Raw genomic sequence first — 16,902 nt, 5'->3', positions numbered from 1 at the left:
GGTGCTGGGTGGGAGGCTTGGTGCTGGGTGGGACGGATGCCTGATGCTGGGAGGGAGGCCTGCCTGGTGCTGGGAGAGCAGAGGGGAGAGGAGGGTGGCTGGACAAGGGTGGCTGGAGGGGAGGGCAGGGGGGAGAGGAAGGTGGCTGGAGGGGAGAGGAGGGTTGCTGGACATGGGTGGATGGAGGGGAGGGCAGGGGGGAGAGGCGGGCAAGAAATGAAGAAGAAAGGAGGAAAGTAAAGAAATAAATGGAAAGGAAGCCCTGGAAAGAGAACAGATAGACAGCAGCAGAATCAGAGACTAGGACCAATAAGGAAAGAAAAACAAAATCACCAGACAACAAAGGTAGAAAAAAATCATTTTATTTTCATTTTAGTGTTTGGAATATGTCCAATTTGAGAATTTACATCTGCTGTCTTATTTTGCACTGGGTATACTGGAGCTGTAACAGCTTACAGAAATGATTTATAATGAAAAAAAATCATGTTATTTTTTTTCTCCTATACTAGTATAATAGTTTCAATGATGTCTGTTTATATGAGCCATGGCTGGTGTAAGGGGTGTGGCTATCATAGGGGTGGAGTCATATGTGGTGACCCCGCCCATAATGAGTACCGGCACCTGTGATAAATAATTAGATTTTGGGTTGCTGTTTGGGCACTCGATCTCTGAAAGGTTCGCCATCACTGTCCTAGATCCTCTCTCTTATCCTACACACACCCTGCTTGAATACCTTCTACACTTGTAAGAGTGTGGTCTCAAGACCAACTCCGTAAGGGTTCACCTCAGTGCAATTAGTGCTTATCATCAGCGTGTAGAGGATAAGCCTATCTCTAAACAGTCTTTAGTTGTTCGCTTCATGAGAGGTTTGCTTTTGCCAAAGCCCCCTGTCAAACCTCCACCAGTGTCATCGGATCTCAACGTCGTTCTCACCCAGCTGATGAAAGTTCCTTTTGAGCCACTGAATTCCTGTCATCTGAAGTACTTGGAAAAAGGAGACAGAAAAGATGATGGCAAAAAAACTTGTAGTAGACCCTACAAAGTTCACAGCATAAGTTTAATTCTTAAAATGTGGACTGAAGTACTTGACCTGAAAGGTCATATTTTTTGGTGGCTGTTACTTTAGCTCGTAGGGTCAGTGAGCTTCAGGCCTTAGTAGTGGGTGCACCTTATACTAAGTTTCATCACAACAGAGTAGTCCTCTGCACGCACCCTAAGTTCCTGCCAAAAGTGGTGTTGGAGTTCCATCTGAACCAGTCAATTGTCATGCAACATTTTTTCCCCGTCCTCATGCCCACCCTCGCGAAAGCAGCTTGCACACCTTGGACTCCAAGAGAGCATTGGCCTTTTACGTGGAGTGGATGAAGCCCTTTAGACAGTCCACCCAGTTGTTTGTTTCTTTCAATCCCAACAGGAAGGGAGTCGCCATCGGAAAACACAGAATCTCCAATTGGCTAGCAGATTGCATTTCCTTCACTTATGCCCAAGCCGGACTGACTGTGGAGGGCCATGTTATGGCTCATAATGTTAGATCCATGGCTGCATCGGTTGCTCACTTAAAGTCAGCCTCCATTGAAGAGATTTGCAAGGCTGCAACGTTGTCATCAGTCCACACATTCACATCACACTACTGCCTTCAGCAGGATAACCGACGCAACTGTTGGTTTGGGCAGTCAGTGCTGCAGAATCTGTTTGGGGTTTAGAATCCAACTCCACCCCCTTAGGCCCATTTTTATTCTGTTCCTGGCTGCACTCTTAGCTAGCTGTATATAGTTTTAGGGTAATCTATGTTCTGTCCTCGCCGTTGCAAGGCCTAATTGACCAATGTTCATTGTTTTCAGTGATCTTGGATGTGAGGGATACCCCACATGTGAGAATAAACAGCCTGCTTGACCTTGGAGAAAGCGAAGATACTTACTTGTAGCAGGTATTCCCCGAGGACAGCAGGCTGATTATTCTCACAATCCCTCCCACCTCCCCTTTGGAGTTATTTGTTTTTTGTTATGTTTTTTGATTGAGGTACGCACTTGCGCAGTGGACAGGAAGTCAGTCCGTGCATGCGCGGTCCGCGCTGCACATGCGCTAGAAGACTCTAGCAAAACTTTTTTGTTTTTGCTATGGCAAAATGCCGGTTCCCGGGCCGACGCAGACGTCGACCCACATGTGAGAATAATCAGCCTGCTGGCCTCGGAGAATACTTGCTACAGATAAGTATCTTCGCTTTCTCTGAGGACCTCAGTCTTCACAGTCTCACAATCCCGTCCATCTCCCCTTGGAGTTGTTTTGTTCACTTTTGATTTCATATTTATGCTTTTGGATTTAACCGAGGAGACGTGTTCGTGCTGCTGGTGGGAAAGCACTCCATGCATGCACAGTGCAGTGCTGCATGCGCTCCAGAAGGCTCTTGAAAATTTTTTGCTGGTTATTGTACTGATTCCCGGGCGACACGGAACGTCTACCCACTTGTGAGAATGTGAAGCCTGCTGTCCTAGGAGAATACCTGCTACAGGTAAGTATCTTCGCTTTTTTGGAAATAAAATAAAATAAGCTCATTAGAGGTGAAAGATTTTTTTCTCTGAGGACATGCAGGCTTGCATATTCTCACACATGGGTAGACGCCAATCCGCGTCTCCTGGTTCAGCATTTATGTCAAAGTTTAAAAAACAGCTTTGTGAAGTGTGAGCCGCGCTCCTCTGTGCAGGCGCAAATGCTTATCAGTTTCATTTTCTCCGTGTGAAGAGAAACTGTGCTTTTTGGTCTGTCTTCTCACATCTGGTTTAGAGCCTTTTCGAGTGCCTTCGGCCTTTCTCTTTTCTTTTGTTTCAGCTTGTTTCTTTACAAAGAAAGAGAAGAAGTCCCTTTATTTTCGTAGTCTGTATGTTTGTTTGTTGGGGGGTTTTTTTCGACTTGGGCTGCTTTTAGGCCCTGACTCTGGTCAGGACCTCTGTTTTTTCATGCCTTCACCCCTTATTTAGGCACCATCGAACCATTTGATTTGGCCGATGAGGTCTTCCCGTTCACGCCCAGTGGCTTCAAGCATTGTACCTGGTGCAACCGTACCATCTTGGGAAAGGACACCATTCTTGGTGTCTGCAGTGTCCTGGGCCCAACCATAGCCCTGCTAACTGTGTTCTCTGTCTTCGTATGAAGAAGAGGACCCAGGTTTCCTGGGAGGCTCAACACAAAAAGATTTTTGGAGCCAGGTCCGGTTCCTCGACGGCATCGGGGTCAGAGGCGTCGTCATTGACGTCAAGAGTCGCACCGGGAGTATTAGTAAGCATGGCTGCTTCGAGACCTCAAGACACTGGGAGCAGTGAGGCATTGAGTGGGTCTCTACCTGTCTCGAGGCCTCCTGCTGTCCAGGCCCCTTGGGACCGTCCATCTTCGGACCAGACCCCGAGGCAACGTGAGGATTCAACGTCATTCTTGTTGGCACCAAGGAGTATGAGGGATGTGCTTCAGGCGAAGGCCAAGAAGCACAGTCATCGTTCACCTTCAATACACGGTGCCGGGAGCTCTGAGGCGCCGAGGGACTTGGCACCTGAGAATTGTTGGTGCCAGGAGGACTGGCCTCCCTCCATACAGGAGGTGCCGATATGATTGTCTCCGAGCAGCCGAGATCCTGCTCCCTTATCGGCCCCAGCAGTTGTGCACCCTTGTCCTCAGTCGACGCTCCTGCTTTTCCCGTTGTCATGTAGTGATGTGCATCAGTATTGGGGGTGCTTGTGCCTACCATACCTCCCGCTGTGTCTCCACCTGGCCTTCAGTCTGTGGTGTGGCCTCTTGACACCGGTGTCGCTTGCGGGTCTGGTATTGACTGCCACTCAGGCCGGTACCCCCTTGACGTCGTTGGAGGAAGCTTCACCGGAGTCAAGGTGGGGAGCCGGTCACTTGACTCCGCTCTTGACGGCATGGAGGAGTGGCCTAGTGGTTAGGGTGGTGGACTTTGGTCCTGGGGAATTGAGGAACTGAGTTCGATTCCCACTTCAGGCACAGGCAGCTCCTTGTGACTCTGGGCGAGTCACTTAACCCTCCATTGCCCCATGTAAGCTGCATTGAGCCTGCCATGAGTGGGAAAGCGCGGGGTACAAATGTAACTAAAATAAAAAATAAAATCAAGGCAGGCTTGGACTCTGTCATCTCATAGGGAGATTTTATCTGACACTGGTGTGGAAATAGTACTTTCAGAGGTCAGCTGTCGCATCAAATTATTCTCATTCAAACAGACAAATCAGGTTGCAGTGTAATACATCAATAAGCAGGGGGACACCGGATCACTCCCTCTGTGTAAAGAGGCTGTCCGGATGTGCCATTGGGCTTGCCACCATGGCATGTTCCTTTGAGCCACTTTAGTGGCGGACGCAAACAACACCCTGACCGACAAGCTGAACAGGATACTGCAACCACATGAGTGTTCTCTCCACATGGGCATGGCCGGCAAGATCTGAGTGTGAGGCACCCCCTCGGTGGATCTTTTTACCACTCAGATCAACCACAAAGTCCCTTAGTTCTGTTCTAGGCTTCAGGCCCATGACAGACTAGCATCAGATGCCTTCCTTCTCAACTGGGGGACGTCACCTGTGTGCTTATCCTCCAATACCTCTAGTAGGAAAATCTTTGTTGACACTCAAGCTAGACCATGGAACCATGATTCTTTTTTTTTTTTGAAAATTTCTTTATTGCAACATGAAGACATATACAAACATCTGCTGCCACCTGCAGCTCAACGTCACTCTGTACATTACAACAAAAACATTGCAGATTATGCACCCACAAACTTGTATGCTTTGGTCCTCATGTGTTTCCCCCCCCCCCCTTATTAACCCCTTCCCTTATAAATGAAACTCCCCCCCCCTCCCTCTATCCCCCTACCCCGCTTACCCTCCCTCCTCCTCCCCTATCTGGCTATCCATTACTTAGCAAATCAGGGTCTGGTGCCAAGAGCAGGTCCCGCGCTCTCCCCCATATATCTTTATACTGGCGATTGCTGAGCACTGTTGTAAATTTTAGTGTCATATGCACCCATTGGGCCATTTCCTTCATATAAGCCTTCCACCGATCCAAAGATGGGGGCGAAGTATCAACCCAAGCTTGTAAAATGCATTTCTTCACTAATAATGCAGCCAACAGAACAAACTTACATTGAGCTGCACCCAGTCCTTGCTGTCTAAGAGATTCCCCACAGCCCATCAGAATAGCTGAATACTTCCACTCAATTTCGCGCTGCAACGTCTTTTCAATTACTTCCAGCGCACCAACCCATAGCTTATGCAGGCTTGGGCACTCCATAAATGAGTGCAAAAAGGCTCCCACACTCTTCCCACATTTATTGCAAGCATCATCCTCCCACATCCCCATGATCTTGCCTCTCTCTTTAGTGATGTGTACCCTATATAAAATCCTATATTGTATGTCCTGTAGGGCTGCATTTGGGGTAATCTTGCTTAATCCCCCAAAGACTGTGCCCAGTCGTTTCACGGATATCTCCTCGCCTGTGTCCCTACTCCAAATCTCTGCTAACTGCGGGATATGTTGCGCATCCTGGGATTCCCGGATTAATTGGCACCATTGTGACAGTCTATTGAGTTTTGGCGGAATTTGCAAAAACGTTTTGTCTAACTGCGTGAAATACACCCATTCCCGACTCCTGCGTTCCACACTCAGCACATAATCTCTAATTTGAAGGTATGCAAAAAATTGCGAGCCAGGTAGCTGTAATTCATCCCTAACTTCGGCAAACGTTGGGAAAGCCTCCTCTCCCGATTTCCTAAATTGCCCTATGAATCTACAGCCCTTTTCGCGCCATTCACTAAATACTGATACTCCTTGACCCGCCGGGAAGGCCATGTTGCCCGTTAGTGGCAGGAATGGGCTAGCTCCTCGCACTGTACCGCCATGCCCTCTCCACCATCTCCAGGCCAGCTGCAGCGCTGCCACGTATGGGTTGTTCACTATCTTTTTGGCTCCTTTCACTGCCCATGACTCTAATACTGTGAACGGATCATTCTGACCACACCAACTCTCCCAGAAACCCATAGTGGCATAGAAACCCTCTCCCGACTGCAGTTCATGAATCCACTGCAGTAGCGCTGCCACATTATATGTCCTTAAATCTGATAACTTTAGACCTCCCTGTTTGCGAGTATGAGTGAGTTTCACAAAGGAGATCCGTGGACGTTTCGCCCGCCAAATAAAGGTACTTATCACACTCCTATACAGACTATCCTCCTTCCTCCGTACCCATAGAGGAAGCATTTGTAAGGGGTATATTAATTTAGGCAGCATTACCATCTTAACCAAAGCAATGCGGCCCATAAAACTTATAGGCAAGTCTTTCCACTTGCCGCAAAGTAGTTTTACTTCCTCCACTCGATCCGTCGCATTCTTCTTATATATCCATCTCTGATCCGCGCTTAAGAACACTCCTAAATATTTAATGCCCTTTTGGGCCCACATCAGAGGGAACGCCACGTGTGTCCTACATGTACAGGGATTGCTGATGGGCAACGCTTCTGATTTCCCAAAATTAATACTAAGCCCTGAAAATTCCCCATATTCCTTAATAATATCCATCACCAGAGGTGTAGCGTCTGAGACGCCTTATCCAACATCAAAAGCATGTCGTCGGCAAACAAATTTATTCTATGTTCTGCACCCCCTACTCGTAATCCTGTTAATCTAGGTTCTTGCCGTATTCTAGCCGCCAGGGGTTCCAGTGTTAGGATAAAAAGTAACGGCGACAACGGGCACCCCTGCCAGGTACCACCCTGTAAGGGGAAAGCATCCGTAAGGGAGTCATTTATGATAATTTGCGCGGTTGGATTGCTATATAAAGCTCTGATCCATTGTAAGAACTCTCCCTGAATACCAAAGCGCCTCAGGACCCAAAATAAATACTCCCACACTACTTTGTCGAATGCTTTCTCAGCATCCAGGCTGGCCAGTATAGCATCTCCTGCTCTCCCCCTACCTTCAAGTAACACGCGACTTACTTTCAAGATATTGGCCGACGCGTATCTTCCCTTAACGAAACCCACCTGGTCGGGGTGAACTAGACAGGTAACCACTTGACTCAGTCGATCTGCCAGCGCCGCCGTCAGCAACTTGAGATCTTGGTTAAGTAGCGAAATGGGTCTATAAGACCCAACCTGCTCCCTATCTTTCCCTGGCTTAGGGATAACAGTGATATGGGCATGGTTCAGTACAGGTCCCATATCGCCCGTTTCCTTCACCTCGTTACACATTTGAATAAGGGGTTCGATAAGCAGATCCTGCAGAATCTTATAAAATTCTGTCCCTAGGCCATCTGGCCCTGGGGCTTTGGCCAGCTGTAAGCGCTTAATTACGCGTTGCATCTCTTTCCCTTGTAGTGGTGCGTCCAGCATCCCTTTCTGACTTTCAGTTAGTGAGGGCAGGTTCACATTCCTAAGGAACTCTGTACACTTTTCCTCTGAAAAAGGGCCCGCTTTATAAAGTGCTGTGTAATAGCGCACAAATTCCCTTTCTGCTGCCATTTGGTCTGTTGTTGCCTTTCCTCCCATTCCTCGAATCTTACCTATATATTGCTTCCCTGATCTCTGCCTCACCAAAGCCGCTAGGAGCTTGCCTGTTTTATTCCCCCATTGGTGCAGCTTATACTTGTATAGCTTAATATTATATAACGCTCCTGCATCCAATATATCTTGCATTGCCTTCCTACACTCTGCATATGCCTGTCTATTATGTTCTGTGGGAGAGACGATAAGAGCTCTGCGGGCGTCCCGCAACCTCCCGGACACTTCTGTAATTTGAGAGCTCCGCCGCTTATTCTGCGAGGCAACATAAGAAATAATTTTGCCTCGGAGTACAGCCTTCGCAGCCTCCCAGTAAATTCTCGGGTTTACCGACTGGGCATCATTCTCAGCGACGTAATCCATCCAGCTCTGCCTCAGGTAAGTTTTAAATTCTCTACTCTGGTACAGAGCTGGATTCATGCGCCATCTTGCCGGTCTCTTCCTCTCCTCCCCACCGCATTGCAGCCCACACTGGGGCGTGGTCAGAAACATCGAGCTCTCCAATTCCAGTCTGTTCTACTATCGAGCTGACTGAGTGGGACACAAGCAGATAGTCAAGACGCGAGTGGACTCCATGCGGGTGTGAAAAAAAAGTATAATCATGCTCTAAGTGTTGGAGGCGCCAAATATCCACCATCCCCAGCTCATTCATAAGTAAATTCACCCCTCTTTCTTCATGCCCCCGCCCCACCTTGTTTGGGGGTTTACAGTCTATAGAGGGGTCACTTGTGACGTTAAAGTCCCCTCCTACAATAAGGTGATATTCATCAGAGGCTACCAATTTAGCTATCAAAGCGGTGAAGAATTTATGAGAATAAACATTTGGTGCGTAAACACTACACAGTCCCACTTTGATACCTTGCAAGGATCCTGTCACTATTACAAAGCGCCCTTCTGGGTCTTGATACAGCTTTTGCATACTAAATGCAATTGTTTTCCGTATTAGTATGGCTACTCCCCTTTGCCTACCATTGTATGCTGCAAAAAATATGTCTCCCACCCAATCTCTCTTCATCTTAAGATGCTCCACTTTACTTAAGTGTGTTTCCTGTATCAGTGCCACATCGGCCTTTTGCCTCTTGAGTGCCTGCAGTACTTTTGCCCTCTTTATTGGTGAGTGCACCCCATCCACATTTAATGACACGACTTTTAAATTAGCCATTCAGCCCACCTGTTGATAATGTCTAAACTCACCAATACTCTGTATCTCTCTGTCCGGAGGCCCCCCAGCTAGGCCTCCAGTCCAGACTTGTTGTTTAACATCTATTTGTAAAGTTATGGAGCCTCCACCCCTGTCAGTCATGGCCTTCCAGTCCCCTAATATGCTGTTACGTGTGGAATTAATAGCCAGAACCTTCCCCTCTCCCCCATCCCTGTCGCTATCCTCCCCTTTACTCCCTCCCTTCCCTCACCAACCATTGCATTCCAACTTCCCAACACACACACTCCCATCCATACAGTCCTTAACCAATACATCCCTTCCCCCTACCACTAACTCCCCCGCACTCACAACCCCCACTTCCCCTAATCGATCGCGCTCTCCCGTTCTTTATACCTATCGCCCCTTCCCTTCAGCCCTAGTCTCCCCTTCCCCTGCAACATCTTAAACCACAAAAACAGGAACAGTAAGGAGTGCCAACATTTTGCTGACACCCACCAACAAATATGCCCCAAAGATAACCTTCAAACCCACTTCAACTTTATACCAAGTCCCACAGGAAAAACTTATCGTCCAGCAACATCTGGCTCTCTCGCTCTGGAACCACTATATTCAAATTGTCCTCTTCTGCCAGGTCTATTGGTCACTACCAGTGCTTCTTCAACTTGGTATTGGTCTCTTCCTTCCATCTTCCGTGGACTATCACCTCACTGGTGCTCCCATGACCTGGTCAGTTTCCCCAATTATAGGAACAACAACGTAGTCACCAACCACTGGTCGTTTATTCCCACTGGTCTGGTTAATCCAACGATTCGGGCCCTCACAATCCTAATGTCACAGTTTGGGTGGTCCTTAATTCCCACAATTTCTCATGAATATCTCTGTACTATTCTGGGCCAGTCGTAAGCTTCTTTTCCCACGAACTATCCTTATAATCCAACAGATCGCATTGTCGCAAGTAAGGTATCATAACCGGTCTATTTTGCAAAAATCTGCTGCAAATCCCTTATATGCGTTCCACATATGCTGCAAGCTCTTTGGGGTCAGTAAAAAACAGTACCTTATTGTCAGCCATGATCCGCCCTTTAGCCGGGAAAAGTAGAGCAAATTTCACCCCTTTCTCAGACAGTCGCTTGCAGTGCTGTCCCATTTTCCTCCTCTGTTCTGAAACCACAGCAGAGTAGTCTTGAAACAGCAAGATTTTGCTTCCATTATATTCCAGCGCTGCTTTCTTCCTGTATGCCATCAATATTTTCTCTTTATCGGCATAGTTTAAAAGTTTTGCTATAACTGTCCTGGGGCAGCTCTCCCCCTCTCTAAGCGCCCCGATCCGGTGAACTCTTTCAATCTGCAAGGGCTTCACGGGACACTGTAATCCCAGCTGTTCTGGGAGCCATTCCTCCATGATCCTCCATAAGTCTTTATCCTGCACCGACTCAGGAAGCCCCACTATTCGGACGTTATTTCTTCAACTCCGATTCTCCAGATCGTCAATCTGCTGCTCCAGGCGCTCACACTTTCACTCCAGCCCGTCTAATCGGGCGTCTGCTGCCTCTGCTCTGTCCTCTTGCCTGGAAATCCTCTCTTCCGCCTGCTGGAGTCTGGCGCTTTGTCTTTCTACTGCCTCCCGAATTTGCTCCACTGAGGACTGGAACTTGGACAGCTTATCTTCTAATATAGCCGTCACCTGGTGTATAAGTTCCTGAAATACTTCTGTGGGCTGACTCGCTTCCCCCGCGACTTCTTTAACCGCCGCCATGTTAGCTTTCACGTCGGACACGCGGGACTTCTTAGGCCTCTGAGACTTCGCGGGCATTCCCCGCTCTCTCTGCCGTGTTCTCCTCCTCACAGCCTCGTATACCGGGCGCAGATCGTCCACCGTTCTCCAGCCTAACGTAGGTATTGAGACGGGAGTTTAGCTGATTAATTTCAAAGATAAAGGGAATCGGGAGCGGAGCCGGGTTATCGGACGTCCGCTCAGCTCCCTTGCATCACGTGACCCCCCCGGAACCATGATTCTGATCGCGCCTTACTGGCCGAGACAGATTTGGTTCTCTCTTCTTCTTGAATTTTCCTCCAAAGAACCGTGGAGATTGGAGTGTTTTCCGACCCTCATCACACAGAATGAGGGGTCGCTTCTACATTTCACCTCCAGTCTCTGGCTCTCACAGCTTGGATGTTGAGAGCTTAGAATTCGCTTCCTTGAGTCTTTCAGAGGGTGTCTCCCAGGTCTTGCTAGCTTCCAAGAAATATTCCACTAAGAGGTGTTACTCTTTTAAATGGAGGAGGTTTGCCATTTGGTGTGAAAGCAGGGACCTAGGTCCTCTTGCTTGTTCTACACACAGACCCTGCTTTGAGTACCTTCTACACTTATCAGAGTCTGGTCTGAAGACCAACTCTGTAAGGGTTCATCTTAGTGCAGTTAGTGCTTATCATTGATGTGTAGAAGGTAAGTGTATCTCTGAACAGCCTTTAGTTGTTCGCTTCATGAGACATTTGCTTTTGTCAAAGCTCCCTGTCAGATCTCCACCAGTGTCATAGAATCTCAATATCGTCCTCACCCAGCTAATGAAAGCTCCTTTTGAGCCACTGAATTCCTGCCATCTAAAGTACTTGATCTGGAAGGTCATTTTCTTGGTGGTTGTTGCTTCAGCTCGTAGGGTCAGTGAGCTTCAGGCCTTAGTAGTGGGTGTACCTTATGCTAAGTTTTATCACACAGAGTAGTCCTTTGCACGCACCCTGCCAAAGGTGGTGTGGGAGTTCCATCTGAACTAGTCGACTGTCTTGCCAACATTCTTTCCCAGACCTCATGCCCATCCTATCAAAAGCAGCTTTGACACCTTGAACTACAAGAGAGCATTGGCCTACTACATGGAGCAGACAAGGCCCCACTGACAGTCTCCACTCAGTTTTTTGTTTCTTTTGATCCCAAGAGGATGGAGGTTGCCATCGGGAAATGCACCATCTCAATTTGACTGGCAGATTGCATTTCCTTCACTTATGCCTGTGTTGGGCTGGCTTTGGAAGGTCATGTCACGGTTCATAATGTGAGAGCCATGGCTGCATCGGTAGCCCACTTGAGGTCATTGAAGAAATTTGCAAGGCTGCAACATGGTCTTCAGTCCACACATTCACATCTCATTACTGCCTTGAGCAGGATACCCAGCACGACAGTCGGTTTGGGCAGTCGCTTTTGCAGAATCTGTTTTAGGTCTGGAATCCAACTCATAAGTACATAAGTATTGCCATACTTGGAAAGACTAAAGGTCCATCAAGCCCAGCATCCTGTTTCCAACAGTGGCCAATCCAGGTCACAAATACCTGGCAAAAGTACAAAACATTTTATACTGCTTATCCCAGAAATAGTGGATTTTCCCCAAGTCCATTTAATAATGGTCTATGGACTTTTCCTTTAGGAAGCCGTCCAAACCTTTTTTAAACTCCACTAAGCTAACTGCCTTTCCCACATTCTCTGGCAACGAATTCCAGATTTTAATTACACGTTGAGTGAAGAAACATTTTCTCCGATTCGTTTTAAATTTACTCAGTGCTTTTTTTGTAGAAAAAAGGTGCCAGTACTCATTGTAGGCGGGGTCACCACAAATGGCCACACCCACATTAGCCACACCCCTTATACCAGCCTTGGCGCATATAAACAGACATCATTGAAAATATTATACTAGTATAGGGGGAAAAATAACATGATTTTTTTTTTCATTATAAATCATTTCTGTAAGCTGTTACAGCTCCAGTATACCCAGTGCAAAATAAGACAGCAGATGTAAATTCTCAAATTGGACATATTCCAAACACTAAAATGAAAATAAAATGATTTTTTTCTTTGTTGTCTGGTGACTTTGTTTTTCTGATTATGCTGGCCCAGTATCTGTTCTCTTAACTCTGTTTCCAGGGCTTCCTTTCCATTTATTTCTTTACTTTCCGCCTTTCTTCTTCATTTCTTGCCCTACATCCGTAAGTAAAAGCTGGGTCCTCCGCAGACGTGACTGTCCAGTGGATCCAGCTTCTGCCTATTTTCTTCATCCATGTGCAGTTTTTCTCCTTTCTTCCTTTTCCCTAATCTCATCTCCTTCCTCAGTCTTCCCTCCCCTCCATCCATGTCCAGCATTTCTTCTCTCTCCCTCCTCTCCTCCATCCACCCATGTCCAGCATTTCTTCTCTTTCCTTTCCCTCCATCCATCCATGTCCAGCAACCCCTCCTCTCCCCCCTGCCCTCCCCTCCATCCACCCATGTCCAGCAACCTTCCTGTCCCCCTGCCCTCCCCTCCATCCATCCATGTCCAGCAACCCCTCCTCTCCCCCCTGCCCTCCCCTACATCCACCCATTTCCACCAACTCTCTTCTCTCCCCTGCCCCCCTCTCCAGCCACCCATGTCCAGCGACTCTCCTCTCTCCCCTGCCCCCCCCTCCAGCGATTGTCCTCTCTCCCCTGCCCCCCTCCAGCCGCCCCTACCCAGCAATTCTCGCCTCCCCTACCCCCCTCCTCCTGCCACCCAGGTTGTACAGTGGATTCTTCAGGGCAGGCAGGAAAGGTTCCCAGTCTTTCCTGCCGGTGCTGACTCTCCCACGGCGCTATTGCATTGCTGTTCAAAATGGCCGCCGAGACTTACAAGGGCAGCCTCCAAGACTTCAGCAGAAGTCTCGCGAGGCCACCGCTGGAAGTCTCGGCGGCCATTTTTAAAGAGCGATCCGGCAGCGGGGGAGGGTCAGTGCCGGCAGCGGGCAGGCAAGACTGGGGATCTTTCCTGCCTGCCCCGAAGAATCCACTAGACAACCTGGGTGGTTTCCTTCTTCAGGTATGACTGGGACCCTGTAGCTCGAGGGAGGGAGGAGAGCCTGCTCGCCCTGAAGAACAACCGGCTCTTGCGAGCCGGCTTCAGCACACCACCGGACCTCACAAAAAAGGTGCCAGTACACCATACTGGCGGGTACCGGCAAAAAAAGCATTGAACTTACTACATTGTAGCTTCATCGCATGCCCCCTAGTCCTAGTATTTTTGGAAAGTGTAAACAGACGCTTCACATCTACCCGTTCAACACCTCTCATTATTTTATAGACCTCTATCATATCTCCCCTCAGCTGCCTTTTCTCCAAACTGAAGAGCCCTAGCCGCTTTAGCCTTTCCTCAGAGGGAAGTCTTCCCATCCCCTTTATCATTTTTGTCGCCCTTCTCTCAGTGGCGTACCAAGGGGGTGGGGGCGGTCCGCCCCGGGTGCCAGTGGGTGGGGGGTGCTCCGCTCCCGCCGCCTCCCGTGGCCGTTCCCGCGGCGCCGCACATTAAAAAAAACGACGAAGCAGCGTCGCAGGCAACGCCTCGTGCCCTGCTTGTAAAAAAAAAAATCAAATCTCCTTCCTTCTCCTCCTCGTCTTGACGTCGACTCGGGCCTTCCAATCAATTTGATTGGAAGGCCCGAGTCGACGTCAAGACGTCAAGACGAGGAGAAGGAAGGAGATTTGATTTTTTTTTTTTACAAGCAGGGCACGAGGCGCTGCTTGCGACGCTGCTTCGCCGGTTTTAACGGGACTGAGGTGGGGAAGGAGAGGGGCGAAAGGGACTCGGGTGAGGGTGTTCAGAGGGGAGAAGGGGACTGGGGTGGGGGTCTCAGACAGGGGAGGGGAGAAGGGGACTGGGGTGGGGATCTCAGAGGGGAGAAGGGGAGGGGAGAAGGGGACTGGGGTGGGGGTGTTCAGAGGGGAAAAGGGGAGGGGAGAAGGGGACTGGGGTGGGGGTCTCAGACGGGGGAAGGGGAGGGGAGAAGGGGACTGGGGTGGGGATCTCAGAGGGGAGAAGGGGACTGGGGTGGGGGTGTTTAGAGGGGAGAAGGGGACTAGGGTGGGGATCTCAGAGGGGAGAATGGGACTGGGGTGGGGGTGTTTAGAGGGGAAAAGGGGAGGGAAGAAGGGGACTGGGTGGGGGTGTTCAGAGGGGAAAAGGGGAGGGGAGAAGGGGACTGGGGTGGGGATCTCAGAGGGGAGAAGGGGACTGGGGCGGGGGTGTTCAGAGGAGAGAAGGGGACTGGGGTGGGGGTCTCAGACAGGAGAAGGGGAGAGGAGAAGGGGACTGGGGTGGGGGTGTTCAGAGGGGAGAAGGGGGCTGGAACTGGGGGCTGAAAAAAGGGGCAGAGAGAGAGAGGGGACAGATCCTAGATGGAAGGGGGAGCGAGAGGGAGGGCAGATGGATGGGAGAGGAAGGGCAAATGGTGGATTGAAGGGGCAGAGAGAAAGGGCAGGCAGTGGATGGAAGGGACGGCAGAGAGGGCAGACACTGGATGGCAGAGAGAGAGTGAAGACAGATGCTGGATGGAAGGAAGACGGTGAAAAGAAGATGAGGAAAGCAGAAACCAGAGACAACAAACTGTAAATAAAATATTTTTTTTTATTTTTTTTGCTTTAGGATAAAGTATTGTAGATGTGTTAAATGTTTATAATAGAACATGTAAATAAGGTAATCTTTTTATTGGACTAATTTTAATACATATTGACTAACTTTCGGAGAACAAAACCCCCTTCCTCAGGTCAGGATAGGATACTGTAACAGCACTATACTGTACTGACCCGAGGACGGAGGTTTTGGCCTCTGAAAGCTAAATGTATTAGTCCAATAAAATGGTATTATTTTACTTTCTATATTTGTTTTATTTCTATTTGTTAATTTGTAAAGTGGTGATTGGTACTTGTTAGTTTTTTTCAAATTTACATCTGCTGTCTTTATATTTTGCACAGTACTAGGGGACAGTTTCTGTTTCTGTGGTGTTGCATTGTATGCAGAGTCTGGCATTGGGGGTTCAGTTTAATTTTTGTCTAAATAGAAAGTTTATGATTACTTATTCTATAGTGGATTAGGGTGTATCTGTGTTTGTGAAAAAGACATGGCTTTCAGTTGGCATTGACTGTGCAGGATCTACGATCTGTACTATTCTGTCTGGTTTCGTTTTACAATAGGTGAATTGATGTTCTAGTGCTCACTGTAGTGTTTAAGATGCTTTCCTTTTCCTTGTGTGACTCGTAGAAATGACTGCTTATGGTATGGTAGAATTGCTCTATAGGTCCTGAGTGTTTTGTATTCTTGGCATGCCTAGTACTGGATTTGGGGGGGGGGGGGGGTGTTAAAAAATGACCGGCCCCGGGTGTCAACGACCCTAGGTACGCCACTGCCTTCTCTGCACCTTTTCTAATTCAACTATATCTTTTTTAAGATGCTGCGACCAGAACTTCACCCTCCTAGGCCCATTTTATTCTGTTCCAGGCTGCACTTATTCAGATTGTATATAGTTTCAGGTGAATCTGTGTAATGACCTCGCCATTGTGAGGCCCAATTGACCAATGTTTATTGTTTTTGGTGTGAGAATATGCAAGCCTGCTTGTCCTCGGAGAAAGCAAAGATACTTACCTGTAGCAAGTGTTCTCCAAGGACAGCAGGCTTCATATTCTTTCAATCCTGCCCACCTCCCCTTTTGCTTTACAATTCAACGAGAGGATCGCTTTCTGTCGGCGGGCGGGAAGGCACTCTCACTCATGTGCAGTGGAGCACGGCTTGCGTTTACAAAGCTCTGGGTTTTTTTACTTTGGCATAAATACCAGACTGGGCGACACCGATTGGTGTCTACCCATGTGTGAGAATATGAAGCCTGCTGTCCTCGGAGAATACCTGCTACACCTAAGTATCTTCGCTATATGTTTGCAAGTGATATTCAGCTGCTGTTCCCCATCAAAGATGCTTCTGGGACTGAGGGTCTTTGGTTACAATATGTTTTTGCTATTGTTCAAAATTGGTATATGATTAATAATTTAAAATAGAGGAGTGGTGACAACCCAGAGAAAGACACAATCACCGAAGTCCATCAAAATAATTTATTTTGAATCCAGATGTAATAAAATCTCTTGACTGTATAAATTGAATGATCTAATGCAGCCATACAACAATATAAGGGACTCATAACTGCATAAAACCAGTTAACAATAAAAAGAAATAAAAAGAGTACAACCTGATGTTAATTACACAGCCAAAACAGAAGGACTTCATATGTAAGACTAAAAAATCATTGAAATTATTTTAATTTGCTTATGACAGTTTTATGTGTGATTCCGCTGTATTTTATGTTTTTTATCTTGATGCTTACTAAGTTATTCACTTTGATCACCTTGTATAATCATGGAAAGTGTGAAATATG

At 47.9% G+C, this 16,902-nt stretch overlaps 1 protein-coding gene across 2 annotated transcripts in view; it reads left to right on the top strand.

Annotated features, from left to right (window-relative positions):
• The window catches only part of LOC115474405 (uncharacterized protein DDB_G0271670-like), a 655,547-nt gene that overhangs the window by 603,768 nt on the left and 34,877 nt on the right, over nt 1–16,902 (top strand). The gene's annotated exons all lie outside the window — the stretch shown is intronic.

The sequence above is a fragment of the Microcaecilia unicolor genome, chromosome 1 (genome assembly GCF_901765095.1).
Source record: "Microcaecilia unicolor chromosome 1, aMicUni1.1, whole genome shotgun sequence".
Lineage (NCBI taxonomy): Eukaryota > Metazoa > Chordata > Amphibia > Gymnophiona > Siphonopidae > Microcaecilia > Microcaecilia unicolor.
This window is presented reverse-complemented; position numbering and strand designations above follow the sequence as displayed.